The sequence below is a fragment of the Corvus moneduloides genome, chromosome 31 (genome assembly GCF_009650955.1).
Source record: "Corvus moneduloides isolate bCorMon1 chromosome 31, bCorMon1.pri, whole genome shotgun sequence".
Taxonomy (NCBI): Eukaryota; Metazoa; Chordata; class Aves; order Passeriformes; family Corvidae; genus Corvus; species Corvus moneduloides.
In genome coordinates, this window is record NC_045506.1 from 762017 (window position 1) to 780430 (window position 18414).

The following is an 18414-nucleotide window of genomic DNA, read 5'->3' on the forward strand; positions in this document are numbered from 1 at the left end:
TGGGGACATTACCCAAGCGATGGCCCTGGGGGTGGCTGTGAAAACATTACCCAAATTATGGCCCTGGTGGTGGCTGTGGGGACATTACCCAAGAAACGGTCCTGGGAGTGGCCATGGGGACATTGCCCAAGTGATGGTCCTGGGGGTGCCTGTGGGGACATTACCCAAGAAACGGTCCTGGGGGCGGCCATGGGGACATTGCCCAAGTGATGGTCCTGGGGGTGCCTGTGGGGACATTACCCAAGAAACGGTCCTGGGGGCGGCCATGGGGACATTGCCCAAGTGATGGTCCTGAGGGTGCCTGTGGGGACATCACCCAAGAAACGGCCCCGGAGATGGCTGTGAGGACATTACCCAAGCGATAGCTTTGGGGCTGGCCGCCAGCCTAAAGAGGGGCACTCACCGTGCGCCGGGAGCTTCCCGTGCCCCCGCCGGGTCTCCGCAGTCACGAGCAGCGCGAGCTGCCGTTGGCGGGCAGGGAAGAGCGGCGCCAGTGGCGGGGCCGGAGGCGCCTCCGGGGCCGCAGCGGAGCCGCGCGATGGCTCCAGCGCTGGAGCCGGGGGCGCTCCTGGGGGCGGCGAGGGGACAGTGGGACCCCGGCACCGGCACCCCCGTGAACCGCCATTCCCGGGAACCGTGCCCCCCCCCGAACCCCACATTCCTGTGCGCCGAGACCCCCCTGCACCCCATTCCCCTGGCTCTGGCACCACCCTCCATCCTCTTTCCCAGCCATCCCACCTCTCCCAGCCCCCAGCCTCTCCCTTTTCCTTGAACCTGGCACCCCCAGGACCCCCATTCCTGCCTCTCCCAGTCCCCAAACCCTTCCTCAACACCGGTGACCCCTGATCCCTCCTCCCTGGAGATCTCGCCTCTGCTCACCCCTATCCCCGCCTTTCCTTGACCCTGGGACCCCCTGATCCGCAATTCCCGAGCACCAGGACTGCCTGATCCACCGTTCCCAGCACAGAACTACCCTGAACCCCCTTTCCTGGCCGTCTCGGCTCTCCAGCCCCCAGCCCCCAGTCCCTCCTTTTCCTTCATCCTGGGACCCCCTGCACCCCCATTTGTGCCTTTTCCAGTCCCCAGCTCCCCCTTTCCTTAACACTGGGGACCTCCTTAGCTCCTCTCCCCAGCTGTCCTGGCTCTCCCTAACCCATGACCTGCTTTGCTCAACACTGGGGACCTGCTGAACTTCCCATCCCACCTCTCCCAATCCCTGTACACCCCATTTCCTTGACCTTGGAACTGCTCTGAATCCTCATTCCTGTGCACTGGGACTCCCCTGCACCCCCAGCCCTGGTACTGGCACCCCCCGCACCAATTTCTCCACACCAGGCCCCCCCGAACCCCCTTATCGGGACCCCTTATCCTGCACCCCTTATCCACTAATACTCCCCGGCGCCCCCTTTCCTGGCCATCCCATCGTCACCAGTCCCCAAGCCTTCCCCTCTTCCTTGGCTCTGGGACCTGAATCCCATTCCTGCTTTTGCCAGCCTCCAGACCTCCTGTTCTTTTGCACTGAGGACCTCAGGGTCATCCATTCCCGGCTATCCCGGGTCTCCCCACCCCATGACTCCCCTTTCCTTGAAACTAGGGACCACTGGATACCCTTTCCTGGGCAGAGGAACCCCCTGGAATCCCCATCCCACCTCTGCAAGACCCTGCACCTCCTTGAAATCATCTTCCCCAGCAACATGTACCCTGTGCATCCCCTTATCCTGCACCAATCCCCCCTGAACCCTCTTTCCTGACCATCCAACCTCTCCCCACCCCCAGCCTCCCCTTTCCTTGAGTCTGGGATCCCCAGATCTCCTAAATCCCCATGTTCCCCCAGTTCTCCACTCCCTACATTTCCCGGCATGAGGCTGGGAACGTAGAATGTGGGAAGAGGGAATGTGGGAAAGAGGAATTTGGAAATGTGGAGCAGCGGGATGGGGGTTCTCCTCCACCTCCTCACCATCCCGTGCTTCCCAGAGCCAGAATCTGGCTGGAATCTCAATGTGGTGTTGGTCACTGTGTCTGTCATTTCTGCCATCATCATCATCCTCATTGGATTCGGCATCAGGGAGCTCAGGTGTGGTAACACCCGGGATGGGGCTGGGAAGGCAGCACAGATCCGCCCGGCAGCATTCTGGGGATCCTGCACTGTAGGGGCTGATCCCACTTTATGTTTTCTATCCTTGTTCAAGCCCCATGAATTCCCAGCCCAGCCCCACAGATCCTATCCCAGCCTCATGGGTCCTCATCACAGCCCCACGGATCTCATCCCATTCCCCCAGATCTCGCCATCCCCATGGATTCCCCCCAGCCCCCCCCACTCTCCCTGCTCTGGTTGTGCTAGACTCGCAGCATTTCCAGGTCGGGGGTGGCTGTGCCAGGGGCACTCAATCATCCGGGTGCAGGAATCCCAAAGTTCCGGCTCGGTTCTGACCCTGCTCCAAGGGAGTCCTGTCCAGATACCCCAAAACCACAAACTGGGGGAGGCCTGGGCCAGGCTTTGACAGCACCACAAACAGGAAAGGCAGGGAGTGGGAAACTGGGGAGCTTTTGGGGGGGCGGGTCTGAGGAGTCCCAGAGTCAAGGAAAGGGGAGAATAGGGGTGGGAAGAGGTGGGATAGTCAGGAAAGGGGATGCTGGCAGGTACTGGTCCAGGATAAGGGCCCACAGGGTCTCAAGGGAGCCCCAGCGTCAAGGAAAAGAGGTGCAGTGACTTGGAGAGGTGGGATGGAGAGTCCAGGGAAAGGAGGGTCACAGGGTGGAGAGGCCTGGAATGGCTGGGAAGGGGAGTTCAGGAGTCCCTGGTGTGAAGGGGAGTTCAGGAGTCCCTGGTGTGAAGGAAAAGGAGTCTGGGAAAGGTAGGAATGGGGGTCCAGTGAGAGACAAGGAAAAGAGGGGACTGGGGCCTGGGAGAGGTGGGATGACTGGGAAAAGTGGGGCAGGAGGATATTGGTTAAGGATAAGAACACAGCACCACGATCTGGGTGATGAGAAGGGGTAATGAAGAACATGTTTTTGTCCTGGCACAGTTCTCTGTGTGAGAGGTGTACCCACATCTTTGGTCCTTGCGAGGCTCTAATATGCGCAGTGGTACTTCAAGCTGAGAAGGACCGTGCAGAGAGCACCGCGATCTGATGGTGCTTTGCAGGTTGTAAAGGAAAGAGGACTGTGCCTTGAATGTGGTGTAAATACAAGTTTCCACAAGTTTCAGGGGCAAGCTCCAGGCAAGCTTGTTGTCCTGGCACAGTTCTCTGTGCAAGACGTAGCTGAAAAGCTTTCCGTTTAGATTCAGACTGCAAGAGAGGCAGAATGTGGTGCTACCTAGTGCTGAGAAGGAAAGAGCATGGCCCAGGCGTGTTTCGGCAGAAGCAGTGTGCTGGGGTGCTTTGCTGCCGGCACCATGCTCTGTGCGAGAAGTAGACGACTGTGTGCCTCTGGGAGAAGGGAAAATGACAGGTTACAAAAGGCGAAGAACGAAGCCTCAGAGCACCCGGCTTGTGTGCGTGTCATACAGGCTGCAAGAGGAGTGTGGCTACCACTCATTTGCCTGCCAAATTCAAGTTAGCAGTCGTAAGGGGGAAGTTCAACGGCAGCTACTTGTGCTGCTGCTACCTATTCCTCTTCCAGCCCTCTGTGGAAACAATTGCACTTTGCTTTTGGCTCCAAGATGCAGAGAACACAACTGTAGATGCAGCAGAGGAGGGAAGTACAAAGTGCACCGGTGAGTTTGACGTGGTTGATGTGCAGCAAGGGGAAGGTGCAGCCCAGTACTGGCTTTTACTTCCAGAGCCTATTTGACGGGAGCAGCTGCTGGATGTTGGCAACAGAGCTGCGAGAGTGAAAAACGGGACAGTCCATGTATGTGATAAGGAAGGTGTGTAGTCCCACTATGCTGTGCACAAGTTAAATGTTTCTAGGAGAAGGATGTTTCTTAGAAACGTCTTTTGACCTGACACTTCCTTCTCTGTGAGTTATAGCTGCTTGGACTCGGTGACAGTGAATGTGTATGAAAGTGATTCTGCTGCAAGTATCAGGTTTCACAGGGAAGGGGGAAGGTCAGCAAATGCTTTCTGTTCTGACACCTCTCCGTCTGCTTTACTGTAGCGATGGACTCTGCCACTTTGAGAGAGTGTGATGATTCTCTATATATAGTTGAGAAGGGAAGTGTGAATTACTAGTGTGTTATGTCTAGTTTCTAGAGTCCCCTGCAAAGGGACTATGAAGGCCAGTGCTGGCTTTTTATTTTAGGATTTTTACTTTGGGAGCAGCTGCTGGACGTTTTGAGGGGGTTTGGGATCTGTAAGAGTGAGAGGTACATAGATGGTACATGGAGCTTGAAGGAAAGTGCACATCTCCAGGGAGTTTGATGCAGTTCAGTGGGCGTGAGTTACATGTTGAGCAGCTGATCGCACAGAAAAGGTCCTAAAAGGAAGAGGCCGTGCTGAAACTGCCTTTACTTTTGCAGCCTATAAACTGCACAGCCAACAATGAAACGATTCCTCTGCCACTAGATGCAGAATCACATTCTTTTATGTCTCCAAAAGGCAGGATGCACAGCGGAGCTCTTCCACCAACTGCTCGCACACGACTGGGGCCGCGCCAGCCAAGCGCTTGGCTTTTTCCCCGGCACTGTCAGCGCTCATCGAAACAACCACACGATGGCGCTGACGACTTGCAAAAGAAGGCCAAGCACCTGGCGCTGCTCGAAACCGCCCCAAGGGCAGAGGCAAGTTGCAAACGTCCCTGCACTCCAATCAACAGCACATCAGGACAAAAAGATTTCCCTCATCTTCCCTTTCCAAGAGCAGACTCTTCTTTGCAATAGTCTCAAACGGCAACACGAACTCCTCTGCCCTAACAAATCTTTTCCCTCTCGCAGATTCTGCCCACCAACTTGAAACCATCTGGCAAAACCAGAGCTCACAACAGTGCCAGCCGAGAAAGCTCTTGCTGCCAACAGCTTCAACTGCACCCATAAAACTTCCATCATACCTCTGCTATCAACACTTTCCTTCTCAGCTCTAATTACCATCCTAAGACTTCATTCCCACAGAATCAGGATACAAAGGGAATGGCACCAGGGACTGCTGACACATTAAAGCTACCAGGAACAAAAAGCTCAACAGCTTGGTGTTTGCATTCCCACTGACAGTTCAACAGCTCTAACCTAGCTGTCAGGAAAATTAATCCACAAACACCAGAGGTTTATGTCCAAAAAGGAGACAGAGGAGTCCTGTTACTTTATTCAAATAAAGGGAGAGGCCATGGGGCATTTCCCCTGGGGTCTCTCAAATTTTTGGAGGGCGCAGCCTCCTTTTTATCCCAATTTCCCGACCGCATTTTCCTCTCTCTTTCCCCATTGGCTGAGGTACTGGCGAGGTACAGACTTCCCGGAATGCCTAATACCTAAGGTTCCCTTCTAATGTATAACTCCCCCTTTATTTTTTAAAATTCTTATGGAATTTATGGTTCTTCCCATTGTTTCTTTCATCTCTCAATATACAATTTCATTTATCAGCAGACCTACATTTTGCTTGTAAAGACAAATCTCTTTCTTTCCATTCATCAATCAGTGGAACCCTTCTCATTGTTTCTTTTATCTCTCAGTGCTACTTTCATCAACCAGCAGGCCCAGAGCTTGTTTGTAAAGACAAGTGTCTCATTCCTTTCAATCCCTCCTCTTTTATTTTTAATAATTGTCTTTACAAACTGTAGTTATCTTTGACAATTTTCTGTTCCTGGGTCTTTTTTGGTTTTGCTGGTATTTGTAGTGACATCATCTTCTGTCCTTTTGTAGCCATCTCTGGATCTGTAGGCATGGCTTCTGCCTGCACCCCCTTGATCCCATGTTGAATAAGTTGCACTGAGCAAGGAATCACGCATGGTAAAAAGATTAAAGTTGCTACAGCACATAAGAGGGAAAAAAGCATTTGTTTAACCCATAGTCCACCAGGTGACCACGAAAACGTGTCCCATTCCCATCCTTTCCATGTTTGGACCGGTACATGAGCTGATTTTCTTATTCTTTTTGTTATTTGTTTCACTACTTTTCCATTGTCACCTATTTGAAACAGCAGTTTGAGTCATTTAATTTTCTACACACTCCCCCTTCTTCTGCTAATAGATAAACCAAAAGATGAAGTCCAGTCACAAATGCTTTTTCCCACATGTACACCTGTTCTACTTAGACAGTAAATGCCTCTTTCAATAGAATGAAGTCGCCATGGACTTTATTCTTCACTCCAAAATCCCGTTCTATTATGAACCTCACTCAGGGTGCTGACCCACCATTTAGGTTTGACCGGGCTGGCCACCCATGGCCAGTTTTCAGATCCTCCCAGTCCTCCTCAGACCCAACTGAGGTTCAAGGTTTTTGCTACTTCTTCTCCTAAGACTAAAAAATTATTTCCCCACCTCTGGCCCAAACCTAACTGACAATATAAAGGTAAGATTATTAGAAAAAACATTCTTATGGTGTAATCCAATCTCCTAATCTAATTTTCAGTTTCACGTTTTCTGCACCAGCTGTGGCAAGTGAAGGCACAGAAACAGCTTAATATAAAGCAAACAATGACAGTGAAGATTAGTCCCCAGTGACTGGAGGTCCGAGAGGAGGGATGCCCATACAGACTATTCCAGCAGTCGGTCTGTGGGTAGGCACACGGGGCTTCCCCCGATGTCGACGCACTGGCTGCTGCTCCGGCCCACTCCTGCAGAGTGTCAGTCACAGCCTCCCGGCCTTCTCCTCCAGCTGAGATGTGCAAATCTCTGAGGCTTCAGAGACCTTGACTCAAATGTGATGGGTTCACCTGTGTTCAGCTGTCTTGACAGCTGTTTCTGTTGTCAGTGACACTTGGAATGGGCCACGCCATTTCACCACCACTGGCGCTTCTTTCTACTCCTTAACTAGGACTCAATCTCCTGGTTGGATGTTACAAGCAGCAAAGTCCAAAGGTGGGGTCTGTGCCAGCTGAGCTTCCTGTCAATGAGATTTCACAAGAGACAGTATCCAGGCCACACACTGTTTTAAATATACATACCCCTCCACTGGGTTGAGAGTTACAAGGGTAAGGAATTCCAAACATCAGTTCAAAGGGAGATAATTTAGTATCTCCCCTGGGTCTGGCCCTTATTCTTGCTAAAGCCAGTGGCAAGAGCCATACCCGTGGTATCTTGGTTTCTCTCAGCAGCTTCAGAAGATGTTTCTTTATTTCTCCATTCATCCTTTCAACCCAGCCCAAGCTCTGGGAGTGCCAGGGGGTTTGGAGGTTCCACTGTATTTCCTAAAGCAGCCAGAACCCCTTGAAGAATTTTTCCTGTAAAATGAGTTCCCTTATCTGAGTCTATTGCTTCCACAATCCCATATCTTGGAATTATTTGTTCTAAACATACTTTAATAACTGATCCTGTAGTTGCCAAAACGGCTGGAAATGCTTCTGGCCACCCCAGAAGATATTTAAACCTTCCCACTCAGGGTTTTTTGGTAAAATTCACCTGGCATCTCTGGAAGGGACGGACGTACAGCCCAAGGCCTCCCTCCCCTGGCAATTTTCTTTATGACCCTGTGATTTGTTTTAGCACAAATCGAACACCCCTCAATAGCTCACTTTGCCAGAGTAAGAAGACCCACAGCAGTGTACATTTTGAGGAAGGCTTCTGCCAGTCCTCGGCAGCCCCAATGGATCCCTTCATGGAGTTGTTTTAATAACTGTAAGGCCAGAGCTTTTGGTATCCACTGTTTACCATCCCAATAAACCAATTATCCCCCCCTTCCTCTGCCCCACTCTTTTTAATTATCTCAAGCTCCTCTGGTGGAAGAGACAGTTCCTCTGGCAGTGGTGCAGTTACTGGGAGCAAGGGGAGGATCTCAGCGATCTCTGGCAACAGTGCAGCTTTCCGAGCCTCCTCATCAGCCAGTCGGTTCCCTCTTGCCTCCCCTGAGCACCCTGCCTGGTGTCCCCTGACGTGTAGAATTGCCACCTTTTTGGTAAATTCACCACCTCCAATAGGCGAGAGATGAAGCTCTCATGAGCGAACGTTTTTCCCCTGCAGGTTAATAAACCTCTTTCTTCCCATAGTTTCCCAAATGCACGTATCACCCCATATGCCTGTTGGGAATCAGTACAAACATTCACTCTCTTGTCCTGGTACAATTCACAGGCTCTCACAAGCGCACACAGCTCTGCTGTCTGAGCTGACCAGGTGGGTGGTTGATGGTGGACACAAAAGACTGACACTGAAGATGGTGGCAATGACTTCATTGCAAAAACCCAGCCTTTTTAAGCACTTAGCCCGTTATCTGTTTCCATAGTTTTAAACCATAACAAGCATAATTCAACCAACCACCATACACCATGATGTAAGCACGTGATGGTCAAGCAGCATGTTTTTCTACCCCTAATTCAGCTATGTCTCTTTCCCACAGTCCTTCTCTACTTAGCCGAAGTAACAGGCCCAAGCCATGATTTTACAAAGGTAACAAGGCCTTCATTTTATAAGGTTTTACCTATACACCACATCTCCCCCTTTCTTTGTTTTTTATGGCAAGGGTTCATGTACCCTAATGCCAAAACAGTCTGCACCTGTAAAGCCATTATCTTATTAAGACTGTTACTGGTCATCTGCTAGTCACAGGATAAGGTACATGAAATACAGATCACAATCAATAAAAACCCATCAAGAACAACCATGCCACTTACAAAGAGACCCACAGCATAGGAAAACAAAAAGATAGTGTCCGATGTCCCCAGAGAGAGAGCAGCTTCTTCTTCTGCACTTGGCAGTAAGTGGCTACTGTTTCAAAGCTCATATGGCTGAGGCTCAGGGGCCCTGCTGTTTAGGCAGGACGGAGTCCATTAGCTGGAAATTCTGACTTTAACATTACAAATGCCTTTCTGGAAGCATGGAACAGGGAATAGCTGAAGAAGGTCAGCAGGAACACAATGGCACGATGCTAGCTGCAGTGGGATGCAAGGCCTCTGTTGGCAGGCTGCCTCTGTAAGCCTCTCGGCACAGCCATGTTCCTGGCAGCCCTACTCCTACTCCTGCCTTGGCCATGAGGGCTGGATGGTGATTGGGTCATTTTGCCTCTCACTGGTCTCATTTTCTTGGAGGCGATTGATGTTTGTCCAGTTGAGCAGGTAACCACGTTAGACCTGTTGGCAATAAAACACATGTGTACATTCTCCCCTAGGTTAGTAAATCAGCTGGGCCTTGCCATTGCACACTCAATTGTGGATTCTTATGTAAAACCTTTTAGAAATTGGTTCCACGCATGCAAATCTTCAGACTGGTATTGCTCTGCTGGGGATCAAAATTAACGATCTGCTTTCAAAAACTTTAGTGTAAGTACTGTATTATCTAAATGTTCCTGAGGAGCCATATTCCTCCTTCTTTGTTTCCGGGTTTTTTTTTGATAACATGCGCGTCACTCGCTATGAACATGAAAGCAACATAAAAGCAAGACAATATATGTAAGAAAACAATAAACTCACACTGAGCAAAATAAGCAAGGTAATACATGTAATCCACAGCACATGACAAAAGGATAGTGATTTAGAATGATACACTCTCAATTGCCTAAATACTGTACCATCACCCAGAGTCTGCAGTAGCTGGTGAGTCCCAGTCACAATGAGGACCTGGAGAAACCTTCCTGGGCAAGACTTCCAAGTGTACTTTGAAAGGGGGTCCAGCTGTTAGGAGCCCAAATTGGCAAGTCAAAGTGACCTGATTACATGTTTAGTGCATAAACACCTGGGTCTGTTGGCATACCTCCCGATCAGCTAGGGCCAGGGCTTGGCCAGAGCCAAGGCCTTAACTGGAAGGGTTTCCCTAACATACCCTACAAACAAGCCTTTATTAATAGCAGCTGGGAAAGTTTCCTAGAAAGATACATGTCTTGCAGATAGCTACACAATGGTATGTGAAAGTCTGTAAAGGAGCTGGATTTGTCATTTATCTTCAGCTAAGTAGTCAATGGTACCATGAACAAACTGCAAACAACTAAAGAAATGCATATGTGTAACATCAAATAATATCTTATGGATAATGCCCTTTATAAAAAGTGAATTCACTGTATGACATTAAGAACATATTCAGAATCATTAATACAGCAACAGCAAATGATCTAAGAAATTGAGAGCATATTTCTCCACACATCTATGTATGTATGACAATAAAGCAAAATAAAAGCAAGAAAGAAAGCACTAAGCAGCTTACAATCAATAATATCCATAACCTGGAATTGTTACTCATCCTTCTCTGCTACCTATGAAAGATAAAACAGCAAAGATTGTTATGAATAATCATCTTAATTGAGCAATACAGAGCTCTTATACCCATCGAATTTTAACTTCACTCAAACTTAATGTTACTTAAACATAACAGAAAGTAAACAAAACAGAACTTAAAGTTAACATCACTGAAACTGAACAAAAATTAACCTGAATATAACTTAACAGAAATTAAAATAACAGAACTTAAACTGAACACACTTAAACTCGAAATTTAGCAGCACTTAAACTTGTCAGAAATTAAACTCGACAGATCTTAAGCCTAACAGAACTAAAATCTAACAGAACCAAATCTTAACAGAACCAAAATGTAACAGAACTTCAAATTAACAGAACTTAAACCTAACATCACTTAAATTTTACAGAACTTAAACTTAACAGAACTTAAAATTAACATCACTTAAATTTAACAAAACTGAAGTCAGAGTTGAGAGTGTTCCTTTAAATGTTTCAGATGCAACAGAATTTAACTCATCTTGACTCTATCGTTACAAGAAAGCTACCAAAAATTTATCATACAACAGTTACACATCAATGAACAATAAGCAAGAAACAACTGATTCGTAAATGAAATAGCAGCAACATGGATTTACTGAAGAGATTACAAAGGTGTGGCAAATACGTTGTGATTTTACACAATTTAGTTATGAGAATAGCTCATGGTAGATATAAACATTATTGAAAATATCCTTTCACAGTCAGGACTTTTCTGGTATAAGCACAAGTTTAAAGGATTTTCCAATTTGCAGCTGTACCCCCCAAAAATGACAACATTGTATGTCTTTCAGTAGTTTTCAGGCATAAGCATAAGTTTGCTAGGGTCTTTTAAGGTGCAGCTTTACTCAGAAAAATTGTAACAGTATATATATTAGCAAATTGGACTTAAAACCTGCTCAGTTTGCAGATGGTAAGACAGCCTTTTGTGACTGTCAGTACAATAGATTTGATCTTGGACTATTAAAGGTAATGGGATATGAATACGTAAGGATAAAATACCAAGGACCTAGTCATATAATACTGCCTTGAGTTTTGCACGTGTAGCTCTGTTAGGTCAGTGGGTGTGTAAGACTAACACATATACATAAACAGCTACAAAGCCACAGTTTCAGGTAATTCTGAAGGAATGTGCTACTGTTTACTCCACTGTGATCCTTTTCCCATAAGAACAGAGAATATTACAAACTCAGCCACTGAGCAGATAACACATACACATTGGGCAAGTCTGTTCTGTAAGGTGGTGTCACTTGTAGTCAATATTCTGGTCCATCACTGTACTTAAACTGTTTTAATATCAAGTCCAATTTCAATTTATGAGTGGAAAGGAAGAATAACTGCACTTGAACCACTAAATCGCTGTACCAATTTGAAATGCTGTCGCATGTTTTTTCATGGCGGAATATTCACAATAAAATTACCTTATGAAAGCTGTGGGGCAAAAAAGCAAGCGAAGCCTTGCCTGCCTTTACAGTGGGGACTTGTGAGGCAACTACATCTTTAACTGGAATAGCTCCTGAAGATAACATTGATGGGGGAGTGAGGAAAGGAGTGCTCGATTGATGAGTGGCTAAACTTACCATGGGCCTCACCCAGCTAATTGCTCCCAGTAACTCTTGTAAATCATTCAAGGTTTTGACATCAGGCTTTAGAGTTAATTGCTGAGGGGCTGCATAAAGGTAAGTTATGCTCTGAGGGCATCGAGATTGTAAATATTTTTCCAGGTGTACAAGTTTCTAATTTTTGTGGTAACAGCTAACATCATTGTAACTGAGCAAAGAACCAGTATTAATTCAGCCCAATTAGACATTTTAAAATCAAAATTCTTAGAAAGGCAGTATACATCTTCCATGACAAGTTGTATCAATCATGCAATATATAGGCATTTCTGTTGAAGAATTTTGGACCTTGCAAAACTGCCTCAAAGCAAGGAATTACTTAATTCTACTGACATGAAGGACACTACATTCATACCACTAGCCTCAAATCTTTCCAACAAACAATCCTGTCAGAACCCACATCCCACTGAAAATACAAAGCAACTTTTAACAAAAATCAGAAATGATCCTGAGATGCAGTAAAACATTATTTTTTAACACGAGTAATTTGCATTCATAAAGACACTGAGTTTAGGACAAATTAAGTGTTTCCCAAAAGCTCAAAACGAGATAGAAGTTTTCCTAACTATGAAATGGAATGTAAATGTATGGTCTTCTTGTAGGTTGCCTTATCCTTTCACTTCCAAGTAGCTCTTGGCGAGGGGGGCTGTGTAGCCCACAGAGTCTGGAGGGCCCAGAAAAGGGGGGGCGGGGTGTCTGTCACATGGGTAGCATTCCTAGCAGTCCCTGTAGGAGGTACGCACAGGAGTTTTTTTAACATCAAAGCCATTCTCATTTAGGAAACAGTTACAGGGTTTTTTAACCCATAATGAAAGTTGCTCCTATGTGGAGAATGTGCTGCAATATCTTTAAGCTGCGTCCACGCTCCCGGGACACCTCCCCACTCCCAGGATACTCATAGTCTCGTGGCTTTTCGTCCAGTGAACGCCACTGACCTAACCTTACAGGCTGTGCCGGCATCTTGCTCTCCGTCAGATTGTGGTCCTCAAAAAAGTCCCCTGTTGTTGTAGCAGGGTCTGAGCTCTGCGTCCTGCTTGCAGTTGAGGGGTCCAGGGTCGTAAGGGTGAGTCGCAGTCCATCTCTTCATTGCAATCTGACATCCCATTGTTCTGGATCTGCGGGGCTTCACTGCTGGTCGGTTGCAGTCCTCCTCCACACCGTAGCCTGAGATCCCATCATTCGAGCACCAGATGTTGCGATAAGGAGCGATGCACAGTCTCCCTTTGTAGCTGCCTCCCATAACGCCTGCCCTGCTTCCTCCCACGTTTCGACAAAAGAGGCAGTCTGTACATCTGCTCTCACCCCATTTCTTCTGCACCAAATGAGCAAGGTTCGTAGCGCTCGCTCCTCATGTTTGGTGCCTCCCTTTTGTAATATTCACAGCAGAATTTTCAAAATAGATTTTTCTTCTTCTGACATTTGAGCCCCCATGTCTATGTTCCCAGTTGCTCACCTGGGGTCTGGTGTCTCCTGCTTTCGTAAATCATCCAAACTTTCAGGCTCTTACCCTCCGCCTTGTACTGCTAGACTGGGCTCCATTGCCAGGGCTCTCAGGTCTGCAGTCACGACCCTATCATGTTGGGGTCACCATTGTGACGGTGGACGCAAAAGACTGACACTGAAGATGGTGGCAAGCATCAGCACTTCATTGCAAAAACCCAGCCTTTTTAAGCACTTAGCCCGTTATCTGTTTCCATAGTTTTAAAATGTAACAAGCATAATTCAACCAACCACCATACACCATGATGTAAGTACGCGATGGTCAAGCAGCATGTTTTTCTACCCCTAATTCAGCTATGTCTCTTTCCCACAGTCCTTCTCTACTTAGCCGAAGTAACAGGCCCAAGCCACGATTTTACAAAGGTAACAAGGCCTTCATTTTATAAGGTTTTATGTAAACACCACAGGTGGTAACGTCCTTCCTTCCTTTAATTCCCCTCCATTAACAATAGTGGATCCTGTAAATTGCTTCCCTTCTATCACCCTTGAAGACCCATCAATAAACACATTTTCTGCCTCAGGCCAGTGTGTCTCGTAAGTCTTCCCTACTCTGGGTCTGGAGATCTATCACCTGAATGCAGTCACAGGTTTCTTCCTGGGCCCCCTCTCCAGGGCTGTTCAAACAGGAGGCTGGGTTAAACCCTTTCCCACTTTTCAATTCTAAATCTTCCTGTTCCATTAAACAAGATTCGTACTGTAATAACCGAGTGCTGCTCAGCCACTTAGAGGCTCTCTCATTTAACAAAGCTTTAACCTGATGTGAAACTTTAACAATCAGATACCCTCCTGTCACGATCCGCTAATACAAGTGGGGGTCGTGATGGGTTTGTTTATAGATCTCAGAGTGCAAAAGTATTACAGCTGGTGATGGATCAGTAGCTCTGACCGAGGAAGAGGTTGTGATAAATTCCGAGACTCAATCTGCTAATTACAATTTTATTTATTAGCAGCAAGCAAGCAAGGCAAAAGCAATTACAGCGCTGGGCGGCAGGGGAGTCTCCGCTCCATGAACTGCCGCACCTTTCGCCAGTTCCAGTTCCTTCTTATACAGTCTCTTTTCCGGTTAACGTGTCTTTTTCATGGTATTCTGCACATGTGTGACTTGTTGCTAGGGGGTCTTTTTTTCCTCCTGGTGGTCGCAGAATGAAGGTTAGTAGTCATCCTCCGGTGTCTTTTGGTTGACCTCTCCTTGTATGGTCATTATGCTCAAGGTCCTGGAACTAAAAGCTGATTAAGCAAGTACAGATAGGGATTAGGCAAGCACATATTTGTCTCTGGCTCTTATCTAGGTATAGGCAGCTGGTTTCCTGCTACTTGATATTTAGTGAACAAAGCATCCTGTATCCTTCACAGAGGTGACCGGTCCGGAGAGATGGTCCCGAAAAGAGTCACCTTCCCAAGGCCCGGTGTCTTCCCTCAGCTGCTGGCAGGAGGGCCTGTGCAGAGACTGTCAGCTCTTTAGTGATTATCAGCTCGTGATTCCAGCTCAGCTCTGCAGGGCAGCCTCCAGGCCAAGCCAGACCAGAGAGAGAGACAAGAGGCTCGTGTGGCTAGTTCTGCAGGAAAGGTAGCTTTATTGTTGGTCCCCTCCAGCAAAGGGGAAAGCCAGGGACAGGCAGCTCTCTACTCGCAGGGGCAGAGGGCTAGCTTTTCTAGGGATACAGGGGATGGGTCTCAGAGGGTAAAGGCCAATGGGTTACAGAGGATCTGCATAGGGTCTCCCAGAGGATTCTGGGTCTGTTGTGAGGAAAAAGGTTAGCTGCCTTCCCAGGGAGTCCTGCTGGGGATTGTGCAATCTCAGCAGACATCCCTCCAGGGCAGTGGCTGGGCATACCCTACACAAAAGGACACAAGGGATTTCCGTTTTAATCAGAACAGTGCACCTTTAAGTGCCCACAACACAGTAATGCGATAGAGGAGAGAAAGAGAGAGAGAGAGAAAGAGAAACAAAGTAAAAGAGGAAGAAGGGGGGATAATGGCTACCAACGGATGAGACGAAGTCCTTGTGGTCTCCTGCCAATAGATTCATCTTCCTTCCGTGGGGAGATCTCATCTCAGTTATTTCAGAAAGTCCCTTTATAGTCCTTTTCAAAAGCGAGGGGCAATTGGCCAAGATGTGAGAAAAATCTACAGCCATTGTTATGAGGCCCGTTGCTTTGGGAAGCAGGTACAGGACAGGTGTACAGGACAGGTCATTCCTTTCCGCTTCAGCGCAGTCCTTCCCGCCTGGCCAGCGAGAACGGCGCAGTCCATTGTGACCTGCACTAATTTCCTCAGGAATGCGTACCAGTTCCCAGTGGGCACACCCGTAGGCAACACTTGGCAGACATCCCACCTTAGGCAGGTTGGAACTCCTGTGTTCAGCCTCTGTCCTCGGTGATGATCGTGAGGCAGATGAGGGATCTTCGGGTCATCTCTTACACCACCCCATGACTCACGATTGTCGTCAGGAGAGCTCTATAAGCACGATTTTGTAGTGTCGTTGCAAAGTCTTCAGGACTCGTCAATGTTGGTAGCATATCCCAGAAAAGGATAGAGAAAATAAGAAAAGAAAAGAGAAAGAAAAGAAAAGAAAAAAAGGAAGGAAAGAGAAGGAATAAGTAATTTCAAATCAAAATATACATGTAATTTTTAATTAAAATACACATGTAATTTCTAATCATGTTTTATCTTATTTTAATACTTGTGTAGTCCGTCTCGTGTCAATAACCTTAGGGGTGTCCACAATGGATGGGATATTGACCAAATTGTGCACATCTATTACAGATGTCAATTGTGTTAACCATTTCATCATTCTGCAATTCAGGATGTATAAGATTGCTGATAAAACAAAACCAATCAAAACTAAAATCAAGAGAACAATGATGGGATGACACAATTTGTTCAGGACACCTGTAGCAGTAGGTGACCACCCAAAAAGAGTATCCCACCAGCTGTGTCCAGCATCTTTCTTTCCTCTTTCTAGAATACGATGTATTTCTTTCACATTGTGATGAACAGTTACCAAGGTTTTCTGTCCGTTTTTCTTGATCTTTTCCAAAATTTCGATTAAATCATGGTGAAGCAACAATTGCTTTACCAAAGTAAGGTTCATTCCAATGGGGGTAGGCAATAATTGGTGGATCAGTGTGTAATTGGACTGTAAAAGATGATAAGAAGTAAGTGGGGCTAAATAAGAGAAATCACATCCTGTGCTTTTAGTAAAGTTACAAACACAAAAATTTGAATGAGTTTTAATATCTACTACTAAATTTTCTATAAATACCTTATCACAAGCAGTTCTTAAGCATGCACAGCCATTGCCTATATACACACTATATACACAAGCACTGTTTCAGGAATCTTGTTAGGATGAATTTCAAAATGACAGATATTTTGTTCTGTGTCTAAACAAATGTCTTGATCTCCCTTGTTGTTCTCGGACAATACAAGCTTCCAAATTAACAGTTTGCCACTTCTCACCAATTTGATGGGCCCATTCTCTGTGCTGGAAAGGGTAAAGAACAGCTCTATCATGGTTCAGCCTCAATGCAATGATGGGGAATATCAAATGCACTGAAGCATTACGTATGGTTAGTACAAAGGCTGTGGCTGTGTTTGTGAGGGGATCGTAGGTAAAATTCACTAAATTCCACCAGGATTGGAATTCTCTTTCAAAATCAGTGGCACAGTCCCAGATTATTTTCCGAATTTCAGTAGGAAAAGTGCCTTCTTCGCCTTCTCTTATAATTGAGGCAGCAACTGACTGCATCCATAATTGAGCCTGGATGCAGCTGAGAGCCAAAGAAATGTTGTTTTGTGTAGCACCGAGCATGTCAATTATCAATTTGTGGTCATTCACATTTACCTTTTCCCAATTTGGTAATATGGTTGATAACAACCACTGATGGCTTCCCAAGGCTAATAGGGATGACTGCAGTGGTTGTTGTATTTTAGTCAAATCTGTAGTTGTGGCAGCCAATTTATTCATTAGTACATCTGAATCAATACTGTTTAAGATTCCAATCCTGTTCCCACAACACCAGTTATGCCTCTTTGCGTTCGTTTCTTAGAAGGGTTCCGCTTTTGCAGCCAGGTTGTCCACCCCTCGAAGGAAGTTTGCAGGAAAGGTGAACAAGCTGGCTGAATTTCTGAGACATTGTTTTGCATCAGCAACTTGACTTGTTTAAGGGACCATGCTGGATTGAACAATATTTGTTGTTGGCCTGTTTTTGTGATTATACATGGTCCAATATCAAAAATTCTTGGGCTTAGCACGACCGGTGGTTGGGTGGTAGGTATTGCAACATCGAGTTCCCCCCAGTATTTTGTATTGTTTTTACCACACATGACTTTATGGGAAAATTGTACAGCAATTAAGTTTAGCCAACAATCTTGGTTTTGAATTTCACAAAACAAAACACAACCGTGAGGTCCAATGCTATAACTGTGTATAGGTTCGGTAAAAATTCAGCAATTAATCCACATCATATTGTAACATCGTCACCTCGGGTTACCATAAAGGGAGGAAAAATGTTATTCTTGTCCCGACATTCTTCTGACAGCAACACAGGATGAAGGGGGTTTGTTTGTCACACACCCACTCCGTTGTAGGGCAGAGTTTGGCCGTAATGTTGGGGTGCAAATCACTTTTCCCATCTGGTTTTAGAAAATTTCCAGCAATTGCAATGGTGGAAGCTTTCTCGTAGAGAGATCCTTCTACTTTTCTGCAACCTACCTTAATTTTTTCACCAATTGTTCCATTTAGGATTCTAGTCCAATTCTTCAAGTGCCATCCCCATGTACATGTGCAGTACTACAGTGGCTGGGTTCGGGCGACGATCTCTGGGATGGGATCCTAGAGCACTGGTGTACCTAATGGTAGCTTCCGACCATGGCCACTCAGCTGGTTTTTGGCCCTGGTGTTGTGGTAGGATGCAGAAAAGTATCACTAGTCTTATCATGGTTTATGTGGTCTTCATGTCCCTCGGAGTTCTTCTGGGAAAAGTAAACACAACAGAGTCTGCCAT

General features: G+C 46.5%; 1 protein-coding gene across 1 annotated transcript in view; it reads left to right on the plus strand.

The window, feature by feature from the left end:
- The window catches only part of LOC116436931 (zinc finger protein 79-like), a 509410-nt gene that overhangs the window by 268381 nt on the left and 222615 nt on the right, over positions 1-18414 (plus strand). The gene's annotated exons all lie outside the window — the stretch shown is intronic.